Source organism: Martes martes (genome assembly GCF_963455335.1).
Source record: "Martes martes genome assembly, chromosome: 3".
Lineage (NCBI taxonomy): Eukaryota > Metazoa > Chordata > Mammalia > Carnivora > Mustelidae > Martes > Martes martes.
The window spans coordinates 195,465,788-195,483,226 of NC_137890.1; the positions used below are offsets into that span (position 1 = coordinate 195,465,788).

The 17,439-nt window shown below is 40.9% G+C and overlaps 1 protein-coding gene across 3 annotated transcripts in view; it reads left to right on the forward strand.

Annotated features, from left to right (window-relative positions):
- Positions 1-3,980: 3,980 nt before the first annotated feature.
- TFPI (tissue factor pathway inhibitor) overlaps positions 3,981-17,439 on the forward strand; it is a 68,638-nt gene continuing 55,179 nt past the window's right edge. For 2 of the 3 annotated variants that reach the window (XR_013966567.1, XM_080798935.1), the window contains exon 1: positions 4,004-4,237. The gene's annotated coding sequence lies outside the window, so the exon portion shown is untranslated. Of the gene's footprint in view, positions 4,238-17,439 lie in introns of all 3 variants that reach the window. The other variant, XM_080798936.1, reaches the window with a different exon arrangement.

A 17,439-nucleotide genomic window follows, 5' to 3' on the forward strand; every position in this document is an offset into this window, starting at 1 on the left:
TCCGAACAGGGGCCTTTACCTCTCAGCAGGCAGATTTCTTCCACGACTTTAGGGTGTTAGAGAACAAAAATCCAACCGGGTCGGTGCGAGGATCGAATGGGCTTTAGGAGGCAAGTCATGGGTTTGGCCTCGTCCCGCCTGGACACTAGAGGAAGCGCCCGGGACCGGACGAGTCGGGTTTGTCCAAGCGCGGGCGGAGCAGGGAGGTCGGAAGCCGAGACACGATGGGCCGGGGGGGCCCTGGTGAGGGCTGCGCGCGGGGGTCTCGGGCTGAGCATCCGCCGCGGGACGGGCAGGCCCGGCCGCGGGTCACCGCAGCTGCGCTCGTCGGGAGGTTCCCGAGTCGCTCGTTAGGGCTGACCTGGGGGGTTGGGGCGGTTGAAACTGCGATTCGTTAAGCCCCAGTTTAGGGACTTGGCCCCGCGGACGCCCTGCGGGGCCCGTGTTTTTCTTTTTAACGAGGGAAGCGGGGACCGGACAAGGACGTATGTTTCCGAGGGCTTAGAAGAGCTTGACCTGGACCTGGGGAGGGCCGGGGCCGGGGCGTCGGGGCGGCCTCCCTCACCCGTCCCGCCCCAGCCCCGCTCCTCCTTCCCCGCTCCGGGGGCTGCGCGCTCTCGTCCGTTTATTCTTTGGTTTTCGTTTCTGTTATTTGAGGAGAGACGCCGCGGGAGAGGGGCCGGCGCAGGGGCAGTGGGGGACGGAGGCGCGGGCTTCCCGCCGAGCCGGAGCCCGACGCGGGGCTCGAACCGCGGACCCTGCGGCCGCGACCCGAGCCGACGGCAGAGGCTGCAGCACGCGGCCGCCCAGGGCCCGCGTTTCTTCTGCCCGCGGGTCTCTCCCACCCGCTTCCTCGAGCGGCAGGATGGGGGGCAACGGGGGCAGCTGTGCGGCGACGTTTCATTGGTGAACGTGACCTTTTAACACACGGCGACGCTTTGCTCGGGTGCGAGTCCCGGAACGCGGGAGGAGGAGCCCAGAGCGTCGAAACACCCGAGCTTCCAGGTCAGACCACGGGTGGGAACCCACGGGTCATCCCTCCTCAACCCGTGAAGTGGCCACTGAAGGGGAGCGGAGGGGCGCCTGGGTGGCGCAGCGCTTGAGGTCTGTTTGGCTCAGGTCATGATCCCAGCGTCCTGAGGTCAACCCTCCCCCCCCCAATGGGGCTCCTAGCTCAGCAGGGAGCCTGGTTCTCCCTCTGCCCCTCCCCCTGCTTGCGTTCCTCCTCTCACTGTCTCTCTGCCAAATAAATAAATAAAATATTTTTTAAAAAAAGAAAGGGAGTGGAATTTATCACCCCCAAAATATTCTTCTTTGGTATAAGGCTGTTTTTTTGTTTGTTTGTGTTTCCAAGTTAGAAAAATAGAACGTATTTACTATTTCATTGACTTGATTCATAACTTTCATTTATTTATTTATTTATTTAAATTTCTTTAATTGATGTATCGCTTATGATGTTACCTTGGTTTCAGGTATCCAAGACAGTGCTTGGTCATGAAGCTCACCACAAGTGTAGCCACCTACCATGGGTCACCATACAACACCATTAACTGTCTTCCTTGTGCTGTACCTTTTATCTCTGTGACTTATTCATTCCATAACTGGAAGTCTGTATCTCCTACTTAGGGTGAATATTTCTTGAAAAATGCCACATACAGGAAAAGCTTTGAAAATGGAGAAGTTGCCCTTTTTAAAGGGACATTTACGTTTATAAGAGAAGTCTCCATCTATACAGGGTCTCCCTCTCCCTTCCTTTAGCTGGAATTTATCAGTGGAGAAGGCAAAGTCTTAAATTCGCAGACCAACTGCATCCTTGTTTATTGTCTTTTCCCAATAGCCTCCCATAACTGCTCATCCACACCCCAACACTGTCTTTTGTCTTTACAGATGTTTAAGACAGTGGCTTGGGCCACTTCGAGGAGTTACTCAGTTTTCCTAGGTGTCTCCCTTGTACACAGTAGGCATACATGTGATTACACTTGTGTTTGTTTTTTCCTGTTGATCTTTTTATCACAGAGTGGTCAGCCAAGAACCTAGAAGAGTAGAGGGAAAATTATTTTTTTCTCTCCTACACTATTGCAGGGGAGGAAACATTTTATTGGTCCTTCAAGGTCCTTCTAGCTGGAATAAGAACTAAATTGACATGCGATGGATTAATAGGAGAAAGTAATACTAACTTTGTACGTATGGGTAATCCACAGGCGTGGAAATTCCAAAGACAGTCAGGCAAAATGGGGTATATGTGTCATTCTGAACTAAGGAGAAGGGCGTAGGTGTCTAGGACTTTGAAAGAAAAGAATGCAATTCACTGGAATATAAAAAACAGCAAATGTGTCTACCACGCCTAGTTCAAGTTGTATTGTAGTTGTCTCTAGCAACAGCTCTATTCCTGGAGCAAGTATTCTATCTAAATTCTTTTAGGCAAGGGGCACCTGGGTAGCTCACTGGGTTAAAGCCTCTGCCTTCAGCTTAAGTCATGATCCCAGAGTCCTGCTTTGCCTGCTCTGCCTACTTGTCATCTCTGCCTGTCAAATAAATAAATAAAATCTTTAAAAATAAATACATAAATTATTTTAGGCGATTGTGGGGGAAGTAAATAGACTTTTCTGAATCTGATGGGTTTTGATTGCCTTTTTTTTTTTTAAAGATTTTATTTATTTATTTGACAGAGAGAGAGAGATCACAAGTAGGCAGAGAGGCAGGTGGAGAGAGAGGTGGGGAAGCAGGTTCCCCACAGAGAGCCCAATGCGGGACTCATCCCAGGACCCTGAGATCATGACCTGAGCTGAAGGCAGAGGCTTAACCCACTGAGCCACCCAGGCATCCTGTTTTGATTGCTTTTAATGAAAAAGTAAACTTCATGCCAAAGTGGGCCATCTTGGGGTGGCCTGCCCTGGGCACCTACATCATAAAGAGAAGACCTTCCTAAGCCAGTTGTGAGACTTAAACGTCGTGATTTATGAGCTGGACACCTTATAGTTATTCACTAAATATTAAAAACACAGAAGAAAAGTTACCCCTTAACTAGAGATCAAAGGAATGAATCACAAAAAGCCGAAGTGTAAAGACAATCTGAAACGGAGAAAACAAGACACTGGTGGATTTTCCGATCAAGTGACCTAAGCCTTCAGGGCGTCGTGGATTCTGAGGTCTTAGGAAAGCTCTAGTGATCTTAGTCCGATCTTAGTCCGACCATAATTCCATTAGGAAAATCCTAAAGGTTAACCTCAATGACAGCAGCCTACAGCAGAGCAAAGGGACAGAGTTACGTACTTATAAATCATGTAAAATGTTAATATCATCATCATACAATAAACAGTACCAAACACAATAGTTAACATATATTGAAGGTTTGCTATGTGTGGAGCCTATCTCAAGTACTTTATGTGCTATATGTACACATACATTTATATGTATTAATACATTTACTCTTATATCAAACCTAGGAACTTTTATTATCATTATTTTAGGGAAAAAGAAACAGAGGCACAAGAGAGTTTAAATACTTGACCCAAGTTGCAACACCAGCAACTAGCTGAGCTGTGGGGCTCACAGCCCGACGTGCTGCAACAGAAAAGGCAGCATATTCCCTCTCTAATCATAGGAAACTTGAGTAGCCCCCAGATTTTTGCGCAAGTATACCGATATTATGGATAAAATAATTTGAAGAAAAAACAAACTGGAAAAAAGTTCATTTTATTAAGTAACAGTGTAATGCTACATATAGATTGCTTTAAAAATATATAACTCTGGGGGGGAAAGTGCTTTGTTTTTTCAACTGATACAGAAGGAATCCTAGAAAGTAGAAGAAAGGGTTATTTAAGAACAGTAACCGTGAATTCTTAGTGGAAGCTGTTTCCTCTGTTTCGTCCCTAAAAGAAAAGCCTTTCAAAGAGTTTGGCAAAATTAGCCTAAATACTGTCGGAGTGACCTAAACAGGAAGCCTGGGTCGTCCCAACCGCCCGGGATCTCTGAAACCAGCCCCAGGCTCCCTCTCTGCTCCAATAGACAGGAGCGGCTTTGGGCTGTGGGATCCTCAACTCCCTTCCCGGCCCTCTGCTGCCGGCAGGGTCAGATTACATCTCGCAGTCTTCCCCACTCCCCAGTTTCTCCATCTGTTTAAAGGAAGACGTAGAAAAGATAAGTCCTGTCTTCACTGCCTGGAAGGGAAAACAAAACACCCTCAACTCCGCGTTGAAAAAAATCTTTCCAAGAACTTTCTTCAGAGATTTTACTTGTGAGTATTTGGCAATATACTTTCTAGCCCTTGAGAGAGAATCTTTCTTTTTCTTGGAGAGAAGGGCAGGGTCCTACTGAGAGGCAAAGCCTGGCAGGGGAGGACCGTTGTCGGTTAACTGCAAGGGAAATTGACCCTTCCCTAAACAAAGTAAACTCACAAAATTCAGCTCTCTGCACTTTGCCTTCTTAAGGAAATGTATGTGCAGCATATCTCTGTGTTTTTTCTTTCAGAAGTTGGTGAGATGTAGCCTTTCTTATAACTTTCCACTTGTAGTGGCAATTCTTACTAATTGTGTGTTTAATTAGAATTTTCTGAATATTTGGTTTACTTTTAAATATTATTTATTAACATACAAAGAAATAGATAATGAGACTCTCTGGCATGTTTAAAGAAATTTTTTTCATTCCTTTTAGTTGTTGATAGTTAAAATGAAGTATAAACATTAGAATTCTTGTAATCTAAATTAAATATTTTATGCCTAGAGTAACTAAGCCTCTCCGAGGAAATCCTTTATAAGTCTTTAAAGACCAAAGCTCGTATTCTAAGATACTTCAATAAGAATATATAAGGATAAGAATTGCACTACAGATAGTGTAATTATGTTAATTAAAGCAATAGATCTACAGTAGACCTCCATGATGTACTATCATGTTCGTGATGGTTATGAAAAGACATTAGTAAATAAAAGCACATAATATAGAAGCACACCACCACAGCACTGCAATGAGACCAAGTTATTTAATGATGGAGAAAGCTCATTTATGGAAGTATGACCAAAAAATGAAGGCCAGGAGCAGAGCCATGTAGGCAAAAAAGAAAAGACGAGCAACAGCCACCCTGAGTCACAGTGCTCTGGAAATTAGTCACAAGTGACTCTGGGAATCGTGTGATAAACACAAAGGGCAGAACCCAAGCAGGAAACATACAGCCCAGAGAGCCATATTTTATGTGTAAAGGCCTAATATTTATGTCAGAAGAGAAACATGTCAATTTTGAGATATTGCAAAGTTTTTAAACCTAACACAATCCTTTCCTAAAACATTTTTAGATTTTTTGTAATTCATCATTCTAGTGATGATTATTTCAAGACATATTATCTGTATCTCATCTAATCTTCAAGCTAAAAAGTGAATAATGTCTTTGAAAATGTGTTAGAGTATGAAATTTGATTCAGAGACTGCGGGTTAATAAAATGATATTAAATACTCAGAGATCAATGGAGATTAAAAAAATGTAAGTACAGATAATTAACATTATAGACTTAAAACCAAAACTTTAAAATACTTTACCAATTTGAATAGTTACACTGGGAAGCCAAATTTGTCTTTAGGTGACCGTCCATAGAATCTTGCTGGAGAACTTTAATGACATAGTCATTACCATTTGGTTCCTCTTTCTATTAGGTGTGCTAAATGGCACAAATTTTGTTTTGTTTTTGTTTTTTTAAAGGTATAGTCTGATATCTTTAAGAATTTGTTTCACCTCCAATGACTGGATCAAAATCCCTCTGGGAAACATGGCTCCTGTCCAGATGAATTATGCTCCAGTACTTACTGGTCTGATTGCTTGTCTGTCACTCAAGGCTTCACTTACGTGTTGGTCGTACAACTATTTTGACTAGAAGCTTCTATTATAAACATTTTTTGCTAAATTGAAAGATAATTTGTGAAGTGGACAATTATTTTTGTGTTAAATTATAGCTTTCATAACATTAATTTATTCTTTTCTTCAGAATTCTCTGATCTTGGTTATCTGTATTATTCAAATTCAAAAGATAACTGGACAAGATGACTAACTACTGGAAGAAAAGGCCAAGTTCAAAAGGCTTTACTTATTGCCAGAATACATAACAACTAACCAAATAGCAAATGTGCTATATATTCTTTAGAAATGGCTGGTTTAAATTCAGTGTCAGGAATTTGTAAGACAGATCGCACCTCATATCACCATGTAATCAGTAGGAAAAAAAAAAAAAGCAAAGTAAAAAAGTAAAGGGCAGGAAAGACAATATGAAAAGGGAAGGGAAGTACTTAGAATAGGGTTTTCAAAAATATTTGTTAGTATACATTAGATAAGTTGAATAATAATATTGGTTAAAATAAGTTAATTGTATTACCAATTTATTTTTGGTATGTAGACATGATCGAGGAACTGTACTATAATTTAATTCACCTATTTCAATAAAGGCTCTCTCCAACCCCCTCCCTTTTCAGTTTTCCATCTAAAATATTTAACTTGGGAAATTAATTTACAGAGCTGCCTTTTTTAAAACAAATATTCTTAAATGCATTTAGTTTTTATAGAAATATATCATTACTATAATTCCTTCTGATTGTTTTGTGGTTTGGAGAAATCTGAATTGAAGTAATTGAGTAACTTGGGTGCCTGGATGGTTCAGTTGGTTAAGCAACTGCCTTTGGCTCAGGTCATGATCTTGGAGTCACAGGATTGAATCCCACATCCTGCTCCCTGCTCGGCAGGGGGTTTGCTTCTCCCTCTGACTCTCCCCTTTCATGCTCTCTCTCTCTCCAATAAATAAATAAAATCTTAAAAAAAAAAAAGAAATTGAGTGACTAATGATGTCATCGTTTCTGAATATTAAATCTAACCAAAATGAAGAAAGGGTACAAGTTATTCCAGAAAATTCTTTCGTGCTAGACCATGTCTCTTGGGTCTCTGAGATCCTCAGTAACTGGTTTCTTGGTGTGATACGTCGTTTCCAGGAACCCAGTCCTCCTAGTACTCTTCTTTCCTTGTTTCCACTTCTTCTCCCAGTGGCAGGTGTAGAACAAGAGCTGAGACTCAGAGACCAAGGGGCACCTGGGTGGCTCAGTCGGTTAGGTGGCTGCTTGCAGCTCAGGTCATGGTGTCAGGGTCCCGGGATTGAGCCCCGCATTCCACTCTCTGCTCAGTCAGCAGTGAGTCCGCTCCTCCCTCTTCCTCTGTTCTCTCCCTCTCAAATAAATAGATAAAATCTTTGGGGAACAAAAAGATTCAACTAACAAAAGGTTGAGGGTGACCTAGTCTTTTCCACATTTCTTCTTTCCAGAACCAATAACCAAAAGCACTGGACCCATGTCAAATCTGCTCCATTCATCTCTCTTCAGGCCTTCCCTTGGGATTTTATGTTCTCTCTCGGTTGGAATAAACACATTTTAATTTTATTTTAAAAACAAAAGAGTAAAAGGACTCCATGGTCCGCAGTGGAAGTCCCAGCGATGCAATATTGCTACCCCCCGAGGTGACATGGACTTGTTGCAAGGAGTTCCCAAATCAAAATGGACTGGTAGCATTCTCTCCAGACTGAGTAGATATTATGTTGTTGATTAGGCTATTTCAATATCGGAAGTGTGAAAGTATCAATCCTATGGCACTAATAAAATGTAGGGTTTTTATCACCAAACGTAATGTGCCACGGATCCCTTCAGCTGCATCACACCCTCAGCACCGCCACCTGCCGCCACTCTGCCACCCTCAGCACCGCCACTCTGCCGTCAGTCTGTCTGTCTCCGTGTCTAACCTGTCCTTGAACCCCATAATGACCCAGCTTAAGGCATCCCCTCATTCCTCATTCCACAAGGCTTAGAAATGGAGTAAATCTTAGTAATGGGTTGAGTCTTCAGAAAAATAGTGTTTCTTGCAAATTTTGATAATATTTTTAAGGTTCATTTAAGAAACTATTGTATCTTAGAAAATGAATCAAAACAATTATATCAAAATTTCATATGCCTACTCTTGCTTATTTTTGTGCCAACTATTTTCAAATATACATGAAAACAAAATGAATGATTTTCTGATTCATGCTACATGAATGAACCCTGAAAATGTTCTGCTGAGTGAAATCAACCAGACACAGAAGAACATAATTCCATGTGTCTCTCCAGAAGAGACAAGTTCACACAGCCAGAGAGTATACTGGAGGTTGCCAGCGTCTAGAGGAAGGGATAAATGGGGAGTTATTGCTTCATGCGTACAGAGTTCTGGTTAAGGTGACAAGAGATTTCAGAAACAGACAGTGGTGATGATTGTACAGCATTGTGAATGGAATTAATGCTACTGCACTGTACACTTAAAATGGTTACAACCGCATATTTTATGGTGTATCTACTACAATAGAAAATACTAAAAGAAAACTATTAATAAGAATTCAGTTTGAGGAATTCTAGATTCCTAATAACATTCCATTTACATTTTCTCAAATAATAGAATTAAAGTACAAATATTATGGTGTTGGATACCTGAATTTTTTAAAAATCAAAGCAGATTCTTCCTATTTTGTTTCCTGATGAGAACAGGAGCATATTTTTACCTAATATTGCTGTACTGGAGGCTGGTGTTTTTTTGTCATATTGTTTTTTTGGTACCAGGGTAATTTGGGCCTCACAGATTGGGTTGGCAAGTATCCCCTCCCTTCTGTTAAATTTTCTGGAGTAGTTGATGTAAAATTCATATTATTTCTTCTTTAAATGTTTGGTACAATTCACCAGTGAAACCATCTGGGACTGAAGTTTTCTTTGTAGAAATGTTTGTAATTACAAAATTTGATTTTTTAAAAATAATTATAGGGATATTCAAGTTATCTATTTCTTCTTCAGTGAGCTTTGGTAGTTTGTGTCTTTCGAGAAATTGGTCCCTTTATCTAAGTTGTCAAATTTATAGGCATAATTTTGTTTATAATATTAACTTATACTAGAATCGATAATGATGTGAAACCTCTACTTCTTGACATGAGTAATTTGTACTTCTCTATTCTTTGATCAGTCTACATCAAGGTCTTTGAACTTTTAACTTCTGTGTTCCTATATAAAATGGGCTTTTAGGCAACATACAATTTGGTCTTGATGATTTATTCAGTCAGTCAAAATTTGCCTTTATTTAAATTTTGGAGATTTTATTTATTTGAGAAAGTGTGTACAAGTGTGCATGTGCGCGTGCATGTGTGTGTGCACACATGAGCGCACGTGCTTTAGTGGGGGAAGGGGCAGAGGGAGAAAGAGAGAGAAGCCAACTTCCCTGAGCAAAGAGCCCAAGACAAGCCTTGATTCCATGACCCTGAGATCACGACCTTAGCCAAAATCAAGAGTGGACGCTTAACTGATGACCCACCCAGGTGCCTTTAAATTAGAACATTTACAGGGCGCCTGGGTGGCTCAGTGGTTTAAAGCCTCTGCCCTTGGCTCAGGTCATGGTCCCAGGGTCCTGGGATCGAGTCCCGCATCGGGCTCTCTGCTCAGTGGGGAGCCTGCTTCCTCCTCTCTCTCTCTGCCCGCCTCTCTGCCTGCTTGTGATCTCTGCCTGTTAAATTTAAAAAAAAAAAAATTAGAACATTCACATTTGATGTGATAATTGATATGTTTGGATTTTAGTCCCTCATTAAGCTATTGTTCTATCCGTCCTATTTTTGTTTTCTTTTTTACTTACTTGGGGTCTTCTTTTGAATTTAGTATTATGTATGATAATATTTTATTTCCTTTGTTGGTTTATTTGCTATCATTATTTTTATTTTAACAGTTGTTTGGGGCTTATAATATACAGCTTTGATATATCCCAGTCTACTTTCAATAGATTTTAAGCCATTGCTCTTATAGCATAAGAAACTTCAAACAGTATACTTCTACTTTTCCCTCCTTGGCCTTTGTGCTGTTGTTGTCATACATTTTGTTTCCATATATGTTATTAGTAACACACTACAATGTCATTATTTGGGTTTCAGTGAGTTATCTTTAAAAAAAAACTTTTAAATTAAATATATTTAGATTTACAGAAAATTTATGAAGCTGGAAAGACTAGCCATTTGTTCCAAACTCCTTTTATTAACATATTACTATGATACATTTGTCAAAATTGGGGAGCTGATTATCTTTTAAACAGATTTAAATGTTAAGAAAGTCTTTCATGTTTGCCCATGTAGCCACACGCCCTGGCATCTTCACTCCTTGGTGTCGATCACGTTCCATCGCAGGCCATTTTCCTTCTCAGGCACACTCCTCTCTTTCCGTGACTCCGGTGACATGTGTATTAATGAGGATGTTTAATGTTACCTCAGAACTCAATCATTTATACCAGGTGAAGCAAACATGATCCCAAATAATAAATATTGTAGACAAAATTTATATCAAGCATTAGAATTTGACTTCATAGTCATGGATGAGAGCATGTACATTATTCGAGTCTCTATACATCCTGTTTGAGTTCCGTGGTTTTCATCTCATTTAGCGTAGTTGTTCAGTCTACGAGGAAAGGAAACAGTTACACAATGAGAAATCATTATACATCCACATCCTGATGTTAATGTGGTTTATCAAACAATTGTGAAATAAGCAGTTTTTCCTAGAAATGCCTAGGCCCTTCTTTTGGTGCCAATAATTTGATTACATCCGGCTCCAGACTCCCAGGATTAACCTCGTTTTGTATGTTTTCTCTTAAGGAAATCCTGAGGAAAAATGTTTAATCAGGAGAATTTAGATTAGCTTCACTTCACATGGCAGGAGAGATTTTTTTCTATAGTGGTCATCTCCTTCAAAGCCATTCTAGGATTGCATTCATTAATTAAAGCCCCTAAAAAAGTTAAAGGTCCCTGAAATGATGGTTTGCCATTTCACTGTTACATCAACATGACTCTTCCCACTATCGCTTGCCGCATTCCATACCGTCATCTCCATACTGAGGAGCCAGAGAGATACAAGGGACCATCTGTCCTTGTAATAGGTACTGGACGCCTCACTTAAAAAGACAGGAATGAGTGGGCATCCACTCAAGGTCCTCAGAAATGTGTGTGAAAAAGTGGCTGTGCGTATGCGTATCTGCATTTTAGGAAGGAGTCTGTAGTTTCCCTCAGGGGCTTACATGTCACCATGAAGGATATAGCTGGGATGTGATTAAACATCTAAAGAAAACAGTATATATACTTAGGGTTAAAAGGAGAAACAGGTAGTAATATGTCCTGGAGATGGCAAAATAAAGAAGTTATCTTTATAAAGTTGTTTTGTTTTGTTTTTTTAGATTTTTGTTTTTAGGCAGTCTCTATACCCAACATGAGGCTCAAACTCACAACCCTGATATCAAAAGTGGCATGCACTAACGACTGAGATAGCCAGGTGCCCCTCTTTATAAGGTTTTTGGTATGAGATAAGCCATAAAGTTATCCCATGAAAAAGAAATCTTTGAGAAAAGATCTTTTTGAGAAGCCAAAGAGGAGATTAAACCATTTCAAGATCACTTCCAGTTCTATCATTATCTTTGAATAAACAGATTCAATTTTTAGTATCTTCAAAGTTGAGCATTAACTCTATGCTTTTTATTTTTTATTTTATTTTATTTTTATATTTTATTTGTTTATTTGTCAGAGAGAGAAAGACAGAGATAGAGCACCTGCACAAGAAGGGGAGCAGCAGGCAGAAGGAGAAGCAGGCTCCCTGCTGATCAAGGAGCCCGATGTAGGGCTCCTTCCCAGGACCCTGGGATCATGATCTGAGCCAAGGGCAGATGCGTAACCAACTGAGCCACCCAGGCGCCCCACTATATGCTTTTTATATATTAGATTCTTTGCATGATACAAAAAGTATGCAATGTCATACATTTTAATAATGTATAAATTAATTTAATCATTAAGATTTAAAGTAGCTTACCAAAAAATCAACACTCTGTTCTCTATTCTCAGAAAATTACAATCAAAGGAATTAAGTAGGGCATCTACAAGAAGATGTTATCCAATTCCTGATTATATGAGTATGTATTAGGTTGAATTTGGACAAGAAAGAAAGAAATGATAATTTGGACAAACTAACTCATCTTTATAAAGATGTAAATAATGAGCATTAGTTATAAGGAAGTAAAGAGAACTATTTGTAGGATGCTGTGAATCAGAAAGGAAGTGGCACCATTGCCTTTCGTCCTCTGGGCCCGTAGCTCTCATTCTGTCATGGGTCTGACATTTTGCATCTTGAACGGAAGTAGCTAAAGGTGAACACACTCAAGGCTCCTAGAAGTCCTTGACTCAGCTCCCCGGGGCTGCCTATCCCTTGATAACGATGACGCCGGGAAGCTGAACTCGGGTTGAGTATGTCGCCAACAGTCGCAGTTTATTGTGCCTGAGGATGAGAACTTTAGATAATATTTGGAAGTATAACCCTTTAACGGCCAGACCAAAAGTTACCTGCTTCACGTCCTCTTCAGAAGCCCTTCTGGGGGGACGTAGACTCAAACTGACATGAGGCAGATTAACAGGAGAAATCAAATTTATTATCACACATATGGGAATCCACACAGGCACGCAAATTCCAAAGACAGCCCGGCGGAACGAGGTGTATATGTCAGCCTGAGCTAAGAAGAGGAGGGTGGAGGTCTCAGACCTCAGAGGAAAGGCTGGAATTCACAGAGCCGTCAGGCGAACAGATGTCAGGTGATTAGATATTCGCACCATCATACAGATCGATCACTCAAGATAAAATTTATCTCCGTTAATAACCTTTATTCTGGGAAAGACCCGCCTCCCCCCCCCCAGTTAGGTTCTTCTATGTAATTAAGGGAGGGGCAAAAGTTTTCTTGAGAGGCGCCTGGGTGGCTCAGTGGGTTAAAGCCTCTGCCTTCAGCTCAGGTCATGATCTCGGGGTCCTGGGATCCAGCCCCACATCGGGCTCTCTGCTCAGTGGGGAGCCTGCTTCGTCCTCTCTCTCTCTGCCTACTTGTGATCTCTCTCTCTCAAATAAATGAATAAAATCTTTAAAAAAAAAAAGATTTTCTTGCGCTCTTAGGGTGTTGATGCCGTCAGCTCAGGATCATGCCAAAGTGGCTCATCTTGGGGCAGTCTGCTCTGGGCCTCTCCCTCATACATGGGCTAACATTTTGCTCTGCTTTTCTCATATAAATTGAGGTAATCAGAAACAGAAAATTGAGAAGACTCTAATATATTTGTCTAAACAGACACAAAATCTGGGACTGCAACAGGCTTTGAGGGGAAATAAGAAATTTGACCTGACTTCAGTTACTGATTCTTGAAACAGGAAAAGGTCATATTGACTTGAACCCCATTAGCTATGAATCATAGTTCTGATCTGAACCGTCTCACCTGTCTTCCTACGTCTTTCCAAAGTTCGTATACCTCCTGCCCATAGATGTCACAGTCAATGTGAGTTAATAGAATCATTAGAATTAATAAATTGTTGGGGCGCCTGGTTGGCTCAGTTGGTTAAGGGTCTGATTCTTGATTTTAGTCTCAGGTCATGATCTCAGGGTTGTGAGGTGGAGCCCCATGTCGGGCTCTGTGCTCAGCACAGAGTCTGCTTGAAATTCTCTCTCTCTCCCTCTGTCCCTCCCCACTCATGCTCTCTCTGTCTCTCTCTAAATATATAAACAAAATCTTTTTTAAAAAGACTTAATACATTTGTATAACCAAAAGATGATAGAGTCATTAGAATCAATGAGTGAGTTATGTAACCAAAAGAAAAGAGAGCGATGAGAGACAGAGGGCTGGCAGATAGCAGAGTTAGAGAGCGATGAGAGACAGAGGGCAGATTGCAGAGTTAGAGAGGCGCGCGGGGTCCACGAGCCGTTTTCTTATCCTGCTCCATAGGAGCAGCTGGAAAAGCAAATACAAAAATTAGGGAAAATAGGAGCAACCATAGATCTTTCTTTTTCTTTTTCTTTTTTTTTAAGATTTTATTTATTTATTTGACAGAGGTCACAAGTAGGCAGAGAGGCAGGCGGAGAGAGGGGGAAGCAGGCTCCCCGCTGAGCAGAGAGCCCGATGCGGGGCTTGAACCCAGGACCCTGGGATCATGACCTGAGCCGAAGGCAGAGGCTTCACCCACGGAGCCCCCCCGGGGCGTCCCTAGATTGTTCTATATTGTTCTGTTTAATACGGAACTGCCAACGACAGAGAAAGCCACACTGAATATATCCAGCTCTTTTCTTTCTCCTCACACCTAAATTTACTGTACTCATTTGTGTTTTTTCCATTTACTTCTGTTTGGAGCTATTAGCATTAGTAGTTGAAGAGAATTGAATTCTCAGAAAACTCAGGTTCAGTTTAGGTATAGAATACTAACTTTATCTGCTTCTTCCCACTGGAGGCAGTGGGCACCCGGGTGGCTCAGTGGGTGAAGCCTCTGCCTTCGGCTCGGGTCATGGTCTCGGGGTCCTGGGATCGAGCCCCGCATCGGGCTCTCTGCTCAGTGGGGGGCCTCCTTCCTCCTCTCTCTCTGCCTACTTGTGATCTCTGTCTGTCAAATAAATAAACAAAATCTTTAAAAAAAGAAATGAAAACAGTATCTCTGACAAGCTTTCTTTTAACTCAATTGGGTTAGTATGGGAATCAGAATCACCGTGATGAGGAAAGATGAACTCAAATAAATTAATGCCACCTTCTTTTGAAGAAAAGTCTTATGAATTTAACTGTAAAATGTAGAGAAAATAATTCCATGCATATTTTTCTAAAAGACTTTTGATTATTATGGGTAAATATATCATGAAGAATCCTTGGTATTTGGCATTATTTCCTTTATCATGTGTTTCTACTTGGCTTCCCTTCGCCCACTGTAGTTTTAGTATTAAAAGATCCATTTCATATTCTCTTCCGGCTTTGAAGATTTTTAGAAATATTTTTACATATTTACATTTTCCCTATCACAACTTTTAATTATCGCTTTATTCTCTGTCTTTCCGCCCATCGCGTCTCAATTTTCCTTCTCTACTTCTCAGGTCTCTACTCTCTCTTAACTAGCAGTAGGAATTACTATTTCTTATTATTGTTAGGAGGGAGGTTGTTTTTCCTTTTTAAAATTATACACACAAAATTTTTTTTAAAATTTAAAGATTTTACTTGTTTTTTGGTGGAGAGAGAGAGAGAGCACACAAGTGGGGGGGGGCAGCAGACACCCTGCTGAGCAAGGACCCAGTTGCTGGGACTTGGTTGTAGGACCCTGGGATCACGACCTGTACCAAAGGCAGACACTTAACTGACTGAGCCACCCAGGTCCCCCTAAAATTTTTTTTAAATTTTTTTAACTGATAAGTTTCTTCTTGATTTAGTTTACTTATAGGACTTAGGCCCAAAACAGACAATAAAAATCCCCTAGTTACAATTTGATGAATGCTAGTTTCTAGAAAATGTAGATAATCTGAAATTCACTTTAGGGGAAAAAAAGAGGAAGATATTTGCAAGAATAGTGGGTCTTTCTTGTGAGAAGAGAAAGTGCCGTTGCCTTTTCCTTGAATGGTCACAACTCCTATATTTGAATTGAAATTGTATATTTGCAAATTACAATTTGCAAATGTAAGACTTTGGGGAAAAAAATCTGTTTCTGGGATTCAGTGTTCTCATTAAAAACTACTTATCCTTATGGTTTCTTTTATCTCTAGTTGTACACAGACTCTCCACTTAAGTTCCTGTTTATCTTTTTATTTTTTATTTTTTTATTTTTTTTAAGATTTTATTTATTTATCTGACAGAGAGAGACAGATCACAAGCAGGCAGAGAGGCAGGCAGAGAGAGAGGGGGAAGCAGGTTCCCCGCTGAGCAGAGAGCCCGATGTGTGACTCGATCCCAGGACCCTGAGATCATGACCTGAGCCGAAGGCAGAGGCTTTAACCCACGGAGCCACCCAGGCGTCCCTTGTTTATTTTTTTAAGTAAATAGTTTATACATGTAGGCTATTTGTTTGTAACATGAAGATACTCACTCTTTCTCCCTGGGGTCACCATTTCCTTTCTATGGGATTTTCGTTACTTTTATTTCTTACATTCTACATGACAAGAAGTTGTTAAGCCTACATGGGGAATAGCTTTTAATGTATTATTCTTAGAAGAAACTTTATAAAATCATATATGAGAGCTGCTTCTGAATGTAAAAGAAGGAATAACAGAGCTTTTTATTAATGAGATTGTCACAATCTAAACTACAGATCAGTGTTAGGATTTGACCTATGAACTAACATTAGGGAATTTTACATTACACAATTCTCTGGAAATGTCACTTCCTGTAATAAGAACCAGACCTAAGAGATGTTTTCCTAGAAAATTGGCCAATCTTTAGGTAAACATGAGTGGAGTCAATAGTCTGCAATTATTTCAGGAGGTTTTTTTGGTGGTGGTTTTGATTTTGTTTTCTTTTTGAACCACTCTGTGTTTCTAATATTATTTATTTACCAAAGCATTGTGTTTTGCTTCACTGTTTCCCATATTTCACCTTTCCTCTGCATATACTTCTGAAACATAATCTAAAAATTTCACTCTTGTAGGGGTTCCCGGGTGGCTCAGTCGGTAGACTGAGGGACCATGCGGTTCTTGATCTCAGGGTGGTGAGTTAGAGTCCATGTTGGGGGGGGAAATTATTTAAAAAAAATAAAGGACACTAAAACTGTTTTAAAAAAACTTTAAAAATTTGACTCTTTTATAACAAAACGTCAGGCATTATTTTACTTTTTTTATTTTTTTTTAAAAATTTTTTAAGATTTTATTTATTTACTTGAGAGAGAGAGAGTGAGAGAGAGAGCATGAGCGGGTCAGAGGGAGAAGCGGACTCCCTGCTGAGCAGGGAGCCGGACACGGGACTCGATTCCAGGACTCGAGGATCACCACCTGAGCCGAAGACAGTTGTCCAACCAACTGAGCCACCCAGGCACCCCCTTCAGGCATTATTTTAATGTCAAATAATTTTAATGATAAGGAAAGAGGATTCTGACCTGGGCTTTGTCGGGCTGGTATTATTCCCTAAACATCCTCCAAGTAAAAGCAGTTGAAACAAATTGATTCGTAACCAGTTTGTGGAAGCAAAAATGGCAAAATAACTGCCAGTTAGGTCACATCCGGCTGGTGGCAGGACAAAGCCGCAGCAGCAGTAGCTTGAACAATGAGGCTCTGTTCCTGGTTACATGGTCTTATCACACAAAGCAGAGGGGTAACCGGCTTCAAGACTGGTTAGCAAACCAGGTTCTTCCGTCCTTTTCTCTCTATCACGTCGAGCAGCTAGTTTTTTTCTTAAGATTTTATTTATTTATTTGACACAGAGAGAGCACAAGCAGAGGGAGCAGCAGGCGGGGGAGGGGGAGAAGCGGGCTCCCCGCTGAGCAGAGAGGCCAAGAGGGGCGCGACCCCAGGACCCTGGGACCATGACCTGAGCTGAAGGCTTCACCGACTCAGCCCCCCAGGCGCCCCTGACATGCAGTTTTATTTCAGGTAATTCTCAGTATTACATGATGGTT